The sequence below is a fragment of the Typopeltis vanoorti genome, chromosome 25 (assembly GCF_054136105.1).
Source record: "Typopeltis vanoorti isolate ZY-2024b chromosome 25, IOZ_Tvanoo_1.0, whole genome shotgun sequence".
Classification (NCBI taxonomy): Eukaryota; Metazoa; Arthropoda; class Arachnida; order Uropygi; family Thelyphonidae; genus Typopeltis; species Typopeltis vanoorti.
Window position 1 is genome coordinate 42,794,546 of NC_143573.1, and position 18,669 is coordinate 42,813,214.

The 18,669-nt window shown below is 35.4% G+C and overlaps 1 non-coding gene across 1 annotated transcript; it reads right to left on the bottom strand.

The window, feature by feature from the left end:
• Positions 1 to 14,209: 14,209 nt before the first annotated feature.
• On the bottom strand, positions 14,210 to 14,316 carry LOC150092691 (U6 spliceosomal RNA). The gene has a single exon (XR_016550544.1). It is a non-coding gene; the product is annotated as a U6 spliceosomal RNA (small nuclear RNA).
• Between the last annotated feature and the right edge of the window lie 4,353 nt (positions 14,317 to 18,669).

An 18,669-nucleotide genomic window follows, 5' to 3' on the forward strand; every position in this document is an offset into this window, starting at 1 on the left:
CTCAACATCTGGAATTATCCTTTTATTCATCCGTCTGTTTTCCAATCGTTCGTCATATAAAACAGAGTAGCTATTTTCATCATATATAAACAGGTTAACCTACTTTACTTTTCGATGTGCTTTTTTACCATGTACATTAATGAATCGATGCGTGAAGGAATAGCGTGGTGGAAATAATCAATCCGTTCTCCATGAAAGCTCGTGACGATTACCATTATCATCCCCGTGACAATCACCTGCATTTTTCAAATACATGTTCTGTTGTCTGCTGTCTATGTTTATACTCTCTATCTTATTTGCATTCACGACTCCATAGTACAATCGCGAGTGATGATGATTTTCGAAAAAACTTGGGTTCGATTCACCATGCGAGGAACAGTCATTTTGTCACATCACATATGAAAGTGACAAAATCTTTACTTCGATAAATTTGGTTGTTTACTTCCGACAGGCACCACATATGCAAACACACACGCTTGACAGCCAGACGGATATACACGCACATGTCTCATAGCCTTAGAGGATTTGTAAGTACAATTTGGTTGGCCTGATTACACAATATCAAATAGTCTTCAAAATTCACTTCTTTTTTTTTTATCCCTTAGCTATGATATTTTTCTGAAGCATAAACTTCAAACATCGGGGCTTTCTCCGTTCCTATTTTCAACCGAATTCATGCCATTCTGTCATTTATCCGTATTCCTTTATCGAACTTACTACTCAGTTCTGAGGCAAGCCGATACTTTTGTTTCTTTATGTCCTATCAGATTACCAATGATACCACACCTGTTACTCTGCGTCATGCGTCTCTTTTGGTTTCGTCTCACTTACACAAAAAATCTAGCTTCAACTTATGCCTAGAAAAAAAGATATGGCTTAAGCATCTCACTGTTTTGTATAAGGATCGATTTAAAAAAAAAAAAAGCTCTGCCACGATGCAGGAAGCAAGTAATATATGGCTAAAGAATTTTATGTTTTCAAATAACGATAAAATCATGTTCCCAAGTTTTAAGAGGAAAATGTTTGGGTAGTTCTTTGTCATCGTGTACTCAATATCTCAAGATGTGTGAAAATAATAAATGGTGTTGCAAACACCATTTATTATTTTCACACACTCCGAGCAGTCCACTTTTCAAATTCGTACGCATAACGCATAACTGTGAGTGAAATATTATTATCAATTTTAAAGAAATTTTTTTAAAATTTTTGGAAAATGTGTTTCTTCGAGAAATGAACTTTCAGATCACGAGGAGGGGGAGGGGAGTGTACGTGGCCAGGGATCATTGGTTGACAATCACGATGCTTTCGTATTCAGTTAAATTTCATATTTACAGACTGCACCACCTCATACACTGAGAACTTGTAAGCGGCCTAAAGTCGGGTGGTTAGTGTCTCCACCCGACTTTGAATCCTACTGTGGCATAGATGTTTGTAAATATCTTTAGATGGGAGATGAATTTCATCATCTGTTAGCAAACTACCACCATCCACTTATGCCACCTGCAGATAATCTAATTACTAAGGTATTAAATATACAAGTTTATAACCTCTTCGTTTATGAAATTCACATTAACAAAAATAAATGGTTTTTTTTTTTTTTTGGTATATGGAAACTTATATAGAAACGAAGATAATTTAATTTAGACACTCATCTTTTGTTTATAGATTATGAAAAAGCCTTTAATAAAATAAAAAGATATATACTGTTTGATATATCAGAAAATATACCTAAAATTTCATTACATGCAATATTGAATATAAAATAAAAATCAATGAAAAAATGTATGAAAAACAATCTATAAATCAAGGAGTAAAACAGGGATGTCCTTTGTGTCCAACACTTTTTAATATTTATATTAATGAAATACTCGTATTAATACAGTGGAACACTTAAGCAATCCAGGTATAGAAATTTACCGTAATAACAAAACTAAAGATGCTATTATTTGCAGATGATCAGGTAATAATATCAGATAAGAAGACAATTTACGATAAGCAATATATAATTTAAACATTATAGTAGAACAGGAATGAAAATATCCACAGATAAAACTGAAACAATGGCATTTTATAGATAAATTCCAGTTAGCAGTAAAATAGTTATTAATAGAAATTAATATTAATTTTTTACCTTGGGTATAATCTACGTTAAAGATACCAAGAAATTTTATACTTGGTTTTAATTCTTTTCCCAAGTAAGCAAAACAAATTTTTTGCGCCGAGCCAAGTGATATGAAGTCATTAGCCTCTATATACAAGTAGTTCAGACGTGATATATTTTACGCACAAAAACTTTGTTTTGCTTACTTGGAAAAAGGATTAAAACCAAGTATAAAATTTCTTGGTATCTTTAACGTAGATTACACCCAAGGTAAAAAAAAAAAACTTTCTACATCTTTCTCTCATCCAGAGATTTTTATTAAGAAGGTCAAGCACCTTACGATACTGCATTACTTCAACCTTGGCATCTCTCCCGGGTCTGGCTCCCACTGAAGAGACCTCAATAGGGTTTTGTGAGAATGTGCAAGGGAACTGGTAATATCTTTGAGTAGGCTCTTTAATTAAAGTCTGAGCTCCATAGAGTTCTGTGCGAGGAATAACAGTTCCTTCGACTAAAAAGGAAAATAAGGTATTAGCATATGCCGCTGATGTAGTCGGAACTTTGAAGGTTTCTGGAAAGTGGGATCTTGGAGGCATTCCTTTTGGACTAACCCCAAAGAAAGAACCCCTCATTATACTTGGAATTCCCTTCTCCACTTACCCAATATTACCAGTCCAAGAACTTATATACAAGAACTTGGAAATGTTAGAAGACTGGAAAATAGGACCGGTCTCCTTTTTCTTCTAAAGACATAGTACTCAAAACCATAATCTTTCCTGCTCAGTTGTACATAATAAATATTAGAGACATCACAGAAGCTGAAGAAAAGCAATTATATAGTAAAGCTGTGCAATTTTTTGGTCTAGTCAATACCAAGAAGTTAAAAAGGAATTGCTTCAACTATCAAAGTATCATGGAGGATTTGGACTTCCATTCTTAAAATTCTGCTATTTAAGCAATACGGCTTCAGAAATCCATAAAATATTGCAGACTAATCACACGTGCAGACCTTCTCCAGTACCACTTGGGTTTTCATCATCCCCTGTTTGGAGTTAATGATTATAAAGGTTCAAAATTAAAAATTTTACTTTATTTTAATGGAAAGACGGCTAAAACACTCTGGAATTGACATTCTTTCCATTAAAAAAAAAGTAAAATTTGGTACAAAGAAATCTTTAATCTCTTTCGCTGGGAAGTTCCACATTGATGAAGTTCCAAGGGTACTCCAACAGGAAGAATCTTGCTTGGAGAATTGCATATGGTCGCCTTACAGTCAATGCCATCAAATGGAGGGTACTTTAACATCGGAGATCCAATCTGTGACATGAGTTACCAATTAGAAACAATAGAACATGCATTCTACAGCTGCCCTCTTGCCCTGCGTATTTGGAACAGATTATGTAATGTGTTGGGCATGTCACTATTTACAACAGAACAGGTTATTTTTTTACAATACCCACCACCTGTCAGCAATGGGAAGAGAATTTTGATTTTTATAATTAATGAATTAAAATACCATTTATGGAAGGTTAGAAGAAACCATGGATTTGAAAACAGCAATATGACATCCAAATGCTTTATAATATTGTATTGTGGAAATTTTATTGTTCAGTCAGACGTTTTTTGTATTTAGAAAGAAGCATTCTAGGAGATATCAAATTTATCACCAGATGGTGTAGACCACCCACATTATACAATATTCACCAGGGGAGATAAAATTTTATCTATTCTTGCTATGAGAGGTTTTTTAAATAGTCCCATTCTCTTAATTCAATGTAATCTTATAGACAATTGAAGGGAGACAATTCCAGGCAGAGAAGGCCAACTCAAGGCGGTTAACCCGGATGGGACTAACCACCTGAGTAAGCCATCTTTGCGCTGATACCCAGGTGGTGATAAAAGAACTCAGGACTTTTCTCTCTCTCTCTCTCATACTATCTGTCTTTTTTTCTCCTAATACTATCAGGCTCTCTTGAACCTCTATACTTACAACTCTAGGCCTAGGATGAGCAACCCTTTACTTTTTCACCTCAATAAAGATCGAAACCGGTCTGGGTAGTGGCCCTTCCTATTATGCATTGCATTATATACTCCTGAAAGGGGGTATGCTTTGCATTATGGGATACATACTAATGCAAGTGATATGAAGTCATTAGCCTCTATATACAAGTAGCTCTAACGTGAATATATTTCACGCACAAATACTTTGTTTTGCTTATTTGGGAAAAGGATTAAAACCAAGTATAAAATTTTCTTGGTATCTTTAACATAGTTATTAATAATAAAATAATAGAACAGGTAAATACTTTCAATTATCTTGGATGTGAAATATCATATGAAAAAGACATAAAATTAAAAACTTCAAAATTTTTAATTAAATAGAACGCTCAATCCAAATATTGTACAAAAGAAAATATTTGAAAATATACAATACCTTAATAAAAAGAATAAAAACAAGTGAAATGAGATTCGTGAGAAGAACTTGAAAATACAGATTATTAGACAAAAAAGGAACGAAGATATTTTAAAAGAACTAAAAATAAAATGAACAAAAGAAAAACTAAACAATTACAAACAAAATTTGATAGAACATGTAAACCGAATGGCCAACACCTGACATCCTAAACAATTAATAAAATATAAACCAACTAGAAAGAGAAGGCACACCACAAAAGAGGATATCAGAAGGATGAACAGACCAATGTGGTCTAGATCTGTAATTAGCGTTATGATAATGATGATTAATTATACTATGCAAGCTTTCTTACAAAACTGGAAATAAAAAAAATATTATGATGAAACACCCTAAATAGATGATGAAAAACATATACATTACTTGGTTCTAAGTGTTTAGCTAAAACAAGAAAAGTGCTCCACATAATACGTTAAAAAGTTTTGTTTCTAACATAATATCGTAAAAAATAGGGCGTGTTCTTTCGAAAGTATGTTCACCTTAAGCAGGTAGCATAGAGGCAGCTGTGTCAAGGCGCGACTTACTAAGGGCGCTCGTTCAGCCATATTGCAGTAGGCGTCATCGCTACTCTAACAATTCCTCTTAGCGTAGCAAGTGCGGAAAGAAGTTTTTCCAAGCTTAAACTAATTAAAAATTATTTGCGAACAGCAATGACCCAAGAAAGATTAGTTGGTCTAGCAACTATATCGACAGAGGCGTACATAGCTGATAATTTAAATTTAGAAGAGCTTATGAATAGTTTTATTGTGCGATATCCCCGTAAAGCACACATTTAATTAATATTATTTTGTAATCGTTTTGCGTTAATGTTTCTCTTGTAATAAAAACAAAATAGCAATTGGAGATTTTCTTATATTTTTGTCTTATAATCCATCAGGGGCGATATCTAATTGTTTGCCTCAGGGCGCTATTTAATCTGGCGACGGCCCTGACTTTAACAATTATCGTCAATACAACAGTGAATTATCTGTCGATTGCCAGTTATGTCTATCTAGTTCTGATCTGTTCGTCTTTTTTTTTTTTTTTTTTAGGGAAGGGTAAACACTCCACCTACATCTGAAGCTTCTTTACCCAGCCTCAACCGAAGCTTTTTTGGTTTAAATGTAAGCAAATTAAATCACGAGTGTCGTCGAATAAACAATTCTTGTCGTGTTATTTACTTAACTTGCAGTAACCTGCTAATTAAAACTGTTAACACGAAGAATATGTGAAGCGAACTGCGATAGGCACTTCTTCCTCGTGACCTATCATAGCAATACTTTTCTTGCCAACAAAAACGTAAGAATATAAAATAACACAAGTGGAGAATTTTTTTATAATAATGTCATCATACAAGGCGACAGGCCAGCCCAACTCGGAACCCAAATTTGGATACGAAGATAATATTTTAGTAAGGACTATTCTTACTAAATTTTAAATCCATTAAACGATTCTAGAGTAAAAGAGATGCGACGAGAAACAGATGGCATTCATGTTTGGCGACTAATGGAGAACACCTAAAAATGATCCTGTTGCGCATGCAAGTTTCAAAATAGGAAATCGACTTTTCCCACATGTATCTAATAATACATTTCCACGATTTCTATTGATTTATTTTATTTCTTAATCCACAGAGGAAACCATCACGTGCATTATGCTACTGCGACTACTTGAACGTACCGTGTCTACCATTTAACAGTAGATTTCAGATGAAACAACGATTTTGTATAGACGCGTTTTATCTTGTAAAATAATGATCAGGTTTCGTGTCTTTCCGGGACGGAAAGCTCCAGAGGACAACTTGCAAACCACGTAATATCGAACGCATGCGGTGAAGTGTAAAAACGTTTACGCACGCTATTCCACAATATCTTGGGGGAGGGAAGCAAAAACATTTCCATGTAAAAAAGGAACGCCATGACTCTTCATGATTCATGGTTTATGTTAACTCTCTTAGCTTAACTTAACAACAACAAAAATTTTTTTGTTCCACCTAAAACGTCAATGTCCTTAAGAATAAGCTCTGTTATGATTCTCTTTTCTGATCAGAATCATGATCAGAATGATCCGTTTCAAACAAAGCATGATTCTGATCATGCTTTGTTTGAAACACAGCACCTAATGCATCTGGCTTTGCACTCCTTAGATAGGTGCATCACCCAATTAAAGGGTTCATGATGATGAAAAGACTAATAAAATGTTACGTGTGGAGTGTTGCCCTCTATGCAGCTGATAGTTGAACTTTGAAGAAAGACGAAATTAAGATTTTGGAAAGCTTTGTGATGTGGATTTGGAGAAGGATGGAAAAAAATCAAATGGACAGATAAAATAACTAATGAAGAGGAAAGAAGTCTGTTAAGAAGGATAAAAAGAAGCAAGGGAAACTGGATCGGACATATTCTGAGAGGGAATGGAATCATCAGAGATGCCATCGAAGGAAAAAGACCCAGAGGAAGAATAAGGAAAACAATGCTAGATGACATGCTGAATGGAGACAGGTACACAACCTTGAAAGAGAAGGCTCAGAACACAAGAGAGTGGAAGGAAAGTTTTTGCTACTAAAAGAAGAACCTGCTCAATTGCAGAATACTCAAGAAGAAGAGGAAGATGAATACGATTATATAATTTTGAGATAATAGAATAAGAATAAAAATATTATAAGAGTCATCAGTGGTGAATAATGAATTTACACTTTCACCTGACAATAGAACGTCGTCCTGCTCTTGCCTGTACGAAAGAATGCGCGTATTATGTGCTATACTTGAAGACGTCATCCACTGTGGATTTGGTGTAAGCGGCTGTTACATGCACACGATCAGTGGACAGCACATGAAATGGGAGAGCAATATGAATGAGTGGTCAACACGCTCATAAGTCCGACACTCACTATGCTACTTTTCAATGTAGAAAACCTGAATTCCACATGTTTTCCGCAGTATAACCAGGAGTTATGGGCATTCCGTCTTCTTGAAACAAGTATTTTTCCATGAGCATTGTTCCTCTCGCGTTTGACATTCGTTCGCTTCATTGTCCGTGCACAACTCGTTCAGTCATTTAAAGGTATACTTACATTTTAGAATAAGATTGCACTGGTTTTTTTATGGACCAATGAATTTAATGATAAATTATGCCAACAAGTTTCACCAACTGGGCTGTTTGGCTTCTTCAGGGCATACAAACGGTAAAGACAACTCAAAGTCGCTAGTACGTAGAACAAACGTATAAAATATAACATAAACTAAAAAGACGCATAACATCATACGCATGGAGCGTATGTTTCATTAGTTATTGTGGTGTATGCACGCTCTGTAGTTTGCAGCGAAATTAAATTCTGGCAAACTTAGCGATCTTATTAGGGTTTTCCATGTCAGGCAGGATCATTCCTTGATTTCTGTTTAGACTGCTTTCAGAACGGAGATCTGGAAATCTTCTAGATAAGGCATAGAACTTTTGTCCTATTCAATGGTGTGGCTTGTGTTGAAGAAGTGCATGGCTAATCCGTAACTATCTGTTCTGTTGTTTTTAACATCCCCGACGTGTTCCTTTTTTCTTATTTCGAGACTTCTTGATGCTATGTAGTTTAACCCACAAAAGCAAGGGATGTTGTATACTCCAGCGTGTTTGAAGAAGAAGACATTGCTGTCTTTTGGTGACTTTAATATGTTTCGGATCGTCTTGATCGGTTTGAAAGTTACTCTAATTTCAAAAGGTTTGAAGAGTGTTGCAATCTTTCTTGACACTGTTCCTGCATAAGGGATGGCAATTGAGGATTCATATTGAGTCTTGGCAGATTGCTGTTGTGTGGGATTGCTATGACGTATCTTTTTAATTAAATTTCTTGGATAGCCGTTGTTTACCAGGGTCTGTGATACATGAGTTAATTCGTCCTGGAGGTCTTTTTTTTCTGATATGATGCTGGTGGCTCTATTTCTGAGCATGTGTTAAGGTTTTTAATGCTAAGGTTTTGAGAAATGTGGTGAGTAGACGAGAAGTGAAGATAACGTCCAGTGCGGGTTGGTTTACGGTAGACTTAAAGTTGATATGCCCATCTGCTTGTTTTTTGATTAGGGTATCTAAAAATGGTAGTTGTCTATCCTTCTCAAGTTTCCAAAGTGAATTTGATTTTCTGATGTAAGGAATTTATCTTTGTTAGAAAGTCCAAAAGCGCTGTTTTAGTATTTCTCCAAATTATGAAAACGTCATCAACATACCTCCACCATACTAATGGCTTAGGGTCTAATTCGGAAAGGATGTCATTCTCTAGTTTCTCCATGAATAGATCTGCGCACGGAGGAGATAGGGGACTGCCCATAGCCAAGCCAGTTAGTTGTTCGTATAGTGCCGTTCCATTTAAAGAAGTTAGATTTGAAGCAATGACTGAAGTGGTTAACAGTATCTTGAGGATACAGATTGTGTAAAATGTTGATAACTTCTTCTACCAGGATGTTGGTGAATAAAGATATCATGTCCAGGCTGGCAAGAATATCTGTTTCAAAAATGGAGATGTTTTTCAATTTAGTAATGAAGTGCTTTGAATTCTTTATGTAGATATCAGAGTTTCGAATATGATCCTTTAGGAGATGGGCAAGGTGTTTAGATAGTAGGTAGGTTGTAGAATTTCTTCCATCCATTATGGGACGTAGAGGGACTCCACTTTTGTGCACTTTAGGAGAACCGTATAATCGCGGGGTCACTGGGTGCAACGACTTCAATCTCCGTTGTAGATCTGTAGACCAACTGTTCACATTACGTAATATTTTTTAGTGGCCTTGTGGCTTTTCAAGGTCGGAATCTGATAATCCGATAAGTTGATGTATCTGAGAGTAACTCTGTGATCTTAGCTATGTAGTGTTTGGTGTTAAGGATAATCGTCGAGTTTCCTTTGTCTGTCTTTAAAATGATGATTTGTTTGTCCTTCTTCAAGTTGGAGAGTGCTCTCTTTTCTGAAGGTCTTATATTTTGATTTGGTGGTCTAGAGTCGACGACGAAAGGATAACAGCTGTCTTTAATCTAAGATCATTGGCTATTGTTTCAGACAAAAATGCTGTCTCTATGTTGTAAATATACATATTTACTTACACGTTTACATTCCCCATGGAGTACACGCATTAACACTATGAGCAAAGGCCTACTTTAGTCGCATTCGACCCAACTAATAGGGACGCATGCCAGTCAATTCTTCAGTCCTCGTATTTGAAAACAGAGTCACTAACGCAACCCCCCCCCCACCCCCACACACAATTTGGCAAATATAATAAAAATCATCCATTTACTTTAGTGACTAACAGGGAAAATAACATTCATGTCCACCAGAAAACGATAATCTATTGTCTGCGGCAGTTCGTAGTGAGAAATTCTTCATTTTGGCATTCCCTTCATTAGTTCATGAGCAGAAGAAAAATGAACAGCCTCTCAAGACATTTATTGTACATAAAGCAGCAGAAAAAGTATTAGGAGAAAAAAGGTTAGTACAAAAACTAATCAAAGATAGATATCATGATATAAAGATGAAGAAAAGTCTTATCGAAAGGAAAGAAAACTACATTCCACAGATATCTAAAAGCAAATAAAAAACTTTGATATATGAAGAATATAAACAAAATAACTCAAACTGTGAGATAAGGAAAATTAAACAAGAATCCTGGAATAATTATTTCAAAAAATTAAAATAATACAAATTCAAAAGAAAGAACTACATAAGAGTTATAGGAGTCACAAATATTGGATTTAATAAATCATCATCAAATTCCTGCCATGTACCTCAAAGGACATACAGGATATGATAGTATTATATTATTATTATTATTATTATTATTATTATTCAGGCCTTCAAGGAGTCAAAAGACTCATCGAGGGAGGTCCTTCCTAAGACATAAAGTCTGTCAAGACTCATCGAGGGGAGGTCCCCCCCCTGAGAAACACAAAGTCTATCATACTACTCTTTAAACTCACTGACCGTTCTCGCTCCCACCACTCCATCAGGCAATGCATTCCACGGCTCAACCACCCTCCACACAAAGTACTATCTGCAATTTTCCTCCAAATCAGTCTGTTACTTGTCAAGACTCCAACAATATCAGATCTTATATTTCTATTAATTAAGCTTCTTAACCTTTTTTGCCTGGCTCCCCCTTTCAACTATTTGTATAGCCTGGCGCACCTTGCTCAATTTTACACTGGGTTAATGAATCAATAACATAATTATAATATATTATTAGGTAAACCTAAATCACTCTCAACATATTTGAACTGATAGTTAATTTAAAATTAATGACTTTAATACAAATTAATTTTTACTCCAAAAAGAGGCAAACTTACTGTATTTAATAACCCAATCATTAATGGCTGATGAGATCCTGCTAAGTTTTCAATAGCATGTTCAATGTTCGACAAACGAAGTCTCAAGTCTCCTTTCACTTATTTGCAATCTATTTCGCTGCTTAGCTAACAATTGCAATACGATGCTCCATCCTTTCTCTGCCAAGTATGAAGGAAAAGCATTGAACAGTAATTTTATTTCTTGCCAAAGCTGAGAATACTTGCATTGCATGTTTGGCCAGAATCTTTCGTACTCACACTGTTGAAATTGTACTTGAACTTCAAAATCATTTTTTAAGTCAATAAATTTTTTACCGAAATTTGGATGAACAGAAGTGGCATCCGAAAGAAATGGATTTATAATCCAATCCTGTATTTTAAGTTCATCAAAATCTTTGAATCTGATCATCAAGTCTTCTTTCAGTGTCAGAAAATGGGAACGATAACAATCCAAATCTGTATCTAATATTAAATCATCTATTTGTAAAATTGGGAACCGCAGAAAATCTCGTCCTGCAATACTCTGATTGTAGAATGTTAATTTTCCGATAAATGCATTTATAATTCCCTTTGTCTTAATAAGATTCATGTTGCTTCCCTGCAATTTGATGTTAACCTCATTTAATTTGGTGAAAATATCGAGAAGATATGCGATGTCAACCTTTACCCTTTTTAGACCATTACACATGTTCTCATCACGTTAAGAAAATTCCAAATTAAGTTTTATGTAGTCTCCCTCTAAGATGTTTTGCAGCTAAGTGCTGTCTTTGAAGAATACAGTGAATTGTAAAGATATTTGAAACTGCTTCTTTTAAATGTGCTATAAATCCATGGTGACGACCAATCATAGCTAGTGCTCCATCATTTGCACAAGCAATAATATTTGTGAGAGGAATGTTTTTAGCATTAAAAAGTCTTTAACAACCTTAAAAATTGTAGAACCTTTCGTGTCAAATTTCAGTTGTTCAGCAAATAGAAATTCTTCAATAATTTCTTCATTAGTATTTATGCAACACACGTAGGCCTTTAACAAAGCTTCGTTGTCACGTAAAGGTGTCTCATCAAGTTGCAAAGAAAAAGTCTATGGTTTTTAAATCATCATAAAGTGTTTTTTTTTTCTTTTCCGATGTCCTTGGCCATTTCGTCAATTCTTGTTGATATTAACTATCGCTGAGAGGAATTGAGGACGTCATATTATTTTTACCTGGGACAATCATCGTATCTAAAACTTCATTTATAGCCAATAAGATCAGTTTCGCCAATAGTATGGCATTTCACACTTGGCAATTAATTTTGAAAATTTGTAAGACACAAGTCCCTTCTCTTGTACGTTAATTTGTATTGCAACCAACCCTTTAAGTCCAGGACGATTTTAAAAATAGTCTTAAAATCGAGAAAGTACTCCACAATCATTTTTTGTCTTATTTGGATGCTTTGTTCTTAAATGCTCAATCACTCTTGAGGGCTTCATTCCTTTGTTTGAAAACGTTTTTCACATATTAAGTACATTGGTAACTGCTCATTATTTATAGGCGGAATAACTCCATATTTAAAATATTCACTTGAATATTGACGACACTTTCTGTTTTCACTCATTTCAATGGGTTACTGTGCTACACAATATCAACGAAGTGCGCCACACGATACCACGAGCTAGATGTGAATTGCAAACCAGGATTGTCAGATAGGCGTTAGGAAAAGTAGTAGATAAAACTTATATAAGTAGTGGATTCTACTAAAAATAGCCCAAATTAATTATTTTCAATGTTGAAAATTCAGACCAAAAAGTAGACCAATTACTTAACTTTCAATGTAAAAATTCTAAAAAATAAGTAGCGAATAAATTTGAATAGTATTGTCAGACATACAATATTCTGAAGTGTTGTCAAACATACAATATAAAATAGGGATGCTAGATTAAATGCGGAATTTTTTGCTTTTATTATATTAGTAGTATTATAACGCTCCCCCCCTCAGCGCCCTCTAACCGCTTACCGCCCCCTTCAGCGTTCACAGTGCCACCAGGGGGGGAGCGCTGTCTCCCAGGTTAAGAACCACTGTATTAAAATATGAAGGGAAATTATTAGAAAACGAATTATGTGATATTCTAAAGAGAGTATTTAAAGGGAATGGAATGCCAAATGACTGACGAAAGAGCTAACAATACCAATCTGCAAAGAAAGAGACTGGACAAATGAGAAAAGTACAGTGGAATAAATGTGCTCAGAGCAGCATGAAAATTATGCACTAAATAACTGGAAATAAAATAAATAATTTGATTTAATTATCTGAAGAACAAGAAGGATTTAGGGAAAACAGACCAATAAGTGATGCAATATTTAATTTTTTAAAAAAAATCAGCTAACGCCTTTTATTCTCGTATATTAGAGTATGCGAGGCCGTTTTCGCCCTATCTAACTTTTGGAGACTGAGGAGTAGTTCAATCTTAACTGGTAGCCAATCAGAGATAGCTGGCCCAAGATTATCACTAATCATAAATGGCCTCAGGTGAAGAAAGGTGGCATAGAAGTGCCGCCATTTCGTGGTCCCTAATCCTAATAGTATGATTTTGTCGCGTGAAAATATTGTGAGTTCTAAAGTGATTTTCTTGAGTTTATGGGACGGAAAACCCGCTTGTCCGTTCCAGAGATCAACTAACTCGGGAACCGGTCCAAAAAAAAGCATAATAAAAATTCCTCTAGTCGGTAACTAGAATAGAGTTTATGACGCACTTTCTTCGGGCAATCTAGAGCCGTGAATGGAACATGCCACTTTCACTGAGCTTTTAACAGGCGCTGATAATATTTATATTAATTTTATATTAATGATAACAAAGAAAGAATTAGATTACAACCAACTTCTTTACAAGCATTTTATTGGTTTAACTAAAGCATCTGACAGAGTACAGTGAAAAGACATAATAACTACATTTAAAAATAAGAAACGTATTAAAAATGTCATAACTAATTGATAATATATTATTATTATTACATAACACCTCCAGGGAGTGTCCAAAGACTCATCGAGGGAGGGCGTACCTACTCTACAACTCTGTCTCCACTAATCGCAACTACCATCATCATCTACACCAATGACATCTACCGCCCAACACCACCACTAGATTTTGATAGACAATCACACACATCCATGCCCACAGCGGGATTCGAAACCGCAGCCTTTTGGCTGGAGAGTGGATACGATAACCGCTTGGTCAACCAGACCAGCAAAAGAATAGAATAGAAGTCGGATAGAATAGAACTGAAGTCATCGCTCTTTCACTGCCATAGCTCTGTGGAGGCACATACACCACTTCCACTGAGTTACAGTGTCTCTTTTTAAAAAATGTGGAATGCTTCACGATTTTGCGTGTCATCTTTGCGCAGGTATCATGCTAATATTCTCTGTATCGTTCCGATTTTAGTATATGTACTGCCGAAGGAAGTACACAGGTAACAATTCTATAATAAATACAGAAAAAATAAGAATACGAACATAAGCAAAGAAACAAAAATAAGAATTTATAATGAACATTCTTATTTTTAATCACAGAAGCACATGCTGAAACTACAAAAATTAGACAAATTAATGAAACTATCGAGATGAAAACATTAAGAAAAACTGAAGGAGTAAAAATAGTAAACAAAATTAGGAACTAAAAAATTGTAGAAAATTGTAAAATACAGACAGTAAATGACTGCATACAAAAACGAAAAGAAGAATGGAAAAATCATATAGAAAGAATGCAGAACAATAGATGGGAAAAAGTAAAATAGAGGAACACCAAGAAGGAGATGGCGAGATTGTCTTGAAAACAGCGGTATTACAAGCAACTAGGCTTAATGGTGAAAGAAGAAGAAATCATGCAGACAAAAGATAAGAAAGACTTGACCTATGTGTCAGCCACTGAATCATACTTTTTAACTCAATGAATGTAGCTTCACTTGAGTAGGTCCAGGGGAATCGCAAACAAAAATTATTATTATTCGCCTTGTATTTTGAGGCGATGTTTCTGCTTGTGATCGAACAATTTTGTTTGTGTATGTATGTTTACCTTTAAACACAAATGTAATTATGCAATATTTAGATTTTTTCATACATCGGAAGTTTGATTTTGTTCGGAATTGTGAAAAATTTAATGTATTGACACTTACTGAAATTCGTAACTTAAATTTAAATATATTATTTCTTAATGTATTCCAAATGAGTGATCAGTACATCCATTTCAAGGTGAAAGGTCAGTAGTAGGGGTGTCACTATCAACAAGATCAAGATAAGATAAGATAAGGATTTGTCATTGTTTGATCAGATAGAGTGTGTGTGTGTGTGTGTGTGTGTGTGTGTGTGTGTGTGTGTGTGTGTGTGTGTGTGTGTGTGTGTGTGTGTGTGTGTGTGTGTGTGTGTGTGTGTGTGTGTGTGTGTGTGTGTGTGTGTGTGTGTGACGACATTGCTATCGTTGTGTTGTTATCAGATGTCTTGACGTCATTTGTTAGGTGCAAATAAATGACGTCATTTGTCAGTTGTAAATAAGTGACATCATTGATGTGAAGTCGAAAGGGAATGTTATTGTAGTGGGGATGTGTGACTTCCTGTGTGTCCTGTCTGCATGAGTTGTGTGAGTGCCCTGTTTTTGTTTATTTTTCAGTGGTACATTATGGGTAATGGTTCGAGTATGAAATTCTGGGTGATGGTTAGAGTGTGGGATTCTGACAAGATTGAGATGTAGATAAGATAAGAATTAGATAAGTGACGTCCTTCGTTGGTTTGGTTCGAGTGTAGAATTCTCGGTGATGGTTAGAGTATGGAATCCTTGGAATTTCGCTGGGGGACACATCCGTCAATGACGTCATGTTGTGTCTTTGGTTTGCGTATGGAATTCTGGGTGATGGTTAGAGTATGGAATTCTGACAAGATTAAGATGTTTATAAGATAAGAATTAGATAAGTGAAGTCATATTGTGTCTTTGGTTCGAGTGTGGAATTGTGGGTCATGGTCAGAGCGTGGAATTCTGGGATGTAGCGGCATTTGTCAGTGATGTGAGATGAGTTTTTTGTTCAGGTGTGGCATTATGGGTAATGATTAGAGATTGGAATTATGGGAGGATATCTGGTCAAGTAATGGTGTATTTTATTCCATTGTGGAACTATGGGAAATATTTGTCAATTGGTACCAGTAGACATTTTCTAAAATAATTAACTACTAGATATCAGTGGTGTCCCCCTCAAAGAAACACACGTTTTTTTTTCTTTCATGTTCACATTTTCTAAAATAATTAATTACAGGAATCTCAGTTTCACTGCTTCTATGTCATGTTTAAGATCTTAAAAATTTCATTACTTTTCTAATTAAATGTTAACTTTATTATAAATTCTAAGCAGAATAACTTAGCAAAAAGAATTGCAGGTGAATTCACTGTGACTTCAAAATTAGATGTGATTTTTCTTAAATATGGAGAACACATCAACGATGCCAAAATATGTTCATTTAAGTTTAAAAAGGCACATTTTATTTGACTGAAATATTAGTCAAATTCACTTGTCTCTATGGACAGAAAGTGGCACAGGAATTTGAATGTTTTGTGGCTCACCCCTTACTGCTGCTATCATAGATTCCAGATTAATATCTGTGGCCATGATAGAATTTAGAGTAATATCTTTACATTTGGTCACAATCTTAACCCCATGTTCTGTAAGAATAAGATTTGGAACCTGTTGTAACAAACTCAACAATTACATCTCCATTCAGTTCATTGCATAGCTCCCCAAGGTAGTGATGAATAATCGCCTGTTTTTTGGTGAAAATGAAAGTATCCATATCAGTGTATAAAAGCCTTCTTTGCAAAGGTTGCATGACCTCATATAACTTTATCCTACCATAGGCAGCTACAAATGAAGAGATAGCAGCATTCCCTTTCCTATTTTCAGGCTCAGTGCCTTCAATAGGAGAGTAGGCAACCATCATCTGCTGTTCTGAAACTAATGTGGTATCTTTGATATCTTTACTGTTATCTGGGAATAGTTCTATGAGGTCTTCATAACAGGAAACCACTTGGGTTTGATTTCTCAACATTCTCATGCCAAGTCTTCACCATAGGGAATTCAAACAAAACTTACCAAGCAAATGGTTACCATAGTTTTTACTAATGTGCTCACTATCTAACATAATACCTTCCCTTTGCAAAAACTCATCCAGATAAGCTTGTTGGATTTTACCTCAGGCCATCCAGATGATTCCTGTTTCAGCTTCAGAAATGTATCAATACAGTGAGCAAAGAAGTTTTCTTCCCCTTCACATTTTTTTAGAAAAATGCCACACCTCATAAATTTCTAAAACTTTATAACTGCGAGCATGGGCAAGATCTGATTCTGAAGTGCACCAAATGCCTGCAAATGATTGGTCATCATGCAAGCAAGTTAGTGCCATTTCAGAAGTACAGCAACCACACAAGGGGAAGATTAATTTATCATTTGCAGTTATGGGAAAAACGGTAAGAAGTCATCAGATGCTGCCACTTGTGCATGGCAAATAACAAAGTATACCCCAGGACTGTAGTCAAAATTTTCGAGAATAACTTCTAGATGCCCCATAGGAAATACTTTGTATTTCATTACCCATGGATAAAGGCTATTGGAGTCCAAATAGTAAATAACTTCCCCTTCTAACTGAGTTTTGTGATACATTTTGTAGCAGTCGGTTCTGCCACCATACAGAGCACTACAAGGCAAAATGGGATCTGGAATTCTAAGAGGAGCAATAAAGTTTTTCATGGCTATGTTTTCTGAAATTTCGTATTTAGTTGGCATTCCCAAATTGAAATCATGTCGAATCCTTTGCTAAGAAAATAGCTTTCGTGATCCTTTGTTTCCTCAAAAAGGGTAATCATGTTTGTCTTTCTGTATGGTTGAAAAGTATTTGGTCTGTAGCATTTTTGACAACCATGGTGGAAATGACCATAGAATTCATATATAATGTTTCCAATTTTCCCATCGCAAAAATATGGTCCAATGCAGACTACACCCTTCCCCCACAAAACGTGCATGTTGTATAGATATGTTGTTATGTTGCTTTAGTCATGCCAAAGCCTTTCGACTTTGTACATTTACTCTCCTGTAACCCTGAGTAGGAAGTATGGCCAAAGTGTTAGGTTTTAAAAAGTTCTGGAGAAATACTCTCAAACATACCCCTGTAATTGTTATGTGTTGTGATCAAAAGTGTTGCAACTGTCATGAAAAACATGCACATCATCCTTCGTATAAGCAAACAATTCTGCTTTCAGACACTATTCACCGTCTGACCAATTTTCATACCGATTCTCGAACTCCGTAGAAGTTTCTTTGTTCATCAATTCTGGCTAGAAATATGATTTTTTGGGGATGGCTCTGTGATAATCCAGCGAATCGGATGTATGGAACTTTATGAAGAAAAACCTTTATGAAGTTCTGGCAGATGAAACATGACTGGTAGTTTCCTTAGAGGTACACTAAAGTATGAAAAACTGTCAAGAAATATGATGTTTAATGGGTCATAATAGATAGCAAGTATCTTCAAGCCATTAAACACTGAACAGGGTTGGAAATTTTTGGAGATATTCCAAAATAAAATAGCCATCAAAACCATGAAAATAGTGCAATCACATGGATATTTTCGTATTTTGTTTGATAGTATGAAGGATCCTGTCATCTTGGCCCAGTTTCATGATATTATTGACAGAGAACAACTCATCTAGAAACTCACCCACACATTTTCCGCCCCAGAATTCTCATTCATGACTGCAAAAATCAGCTATATACAATACTGGGAC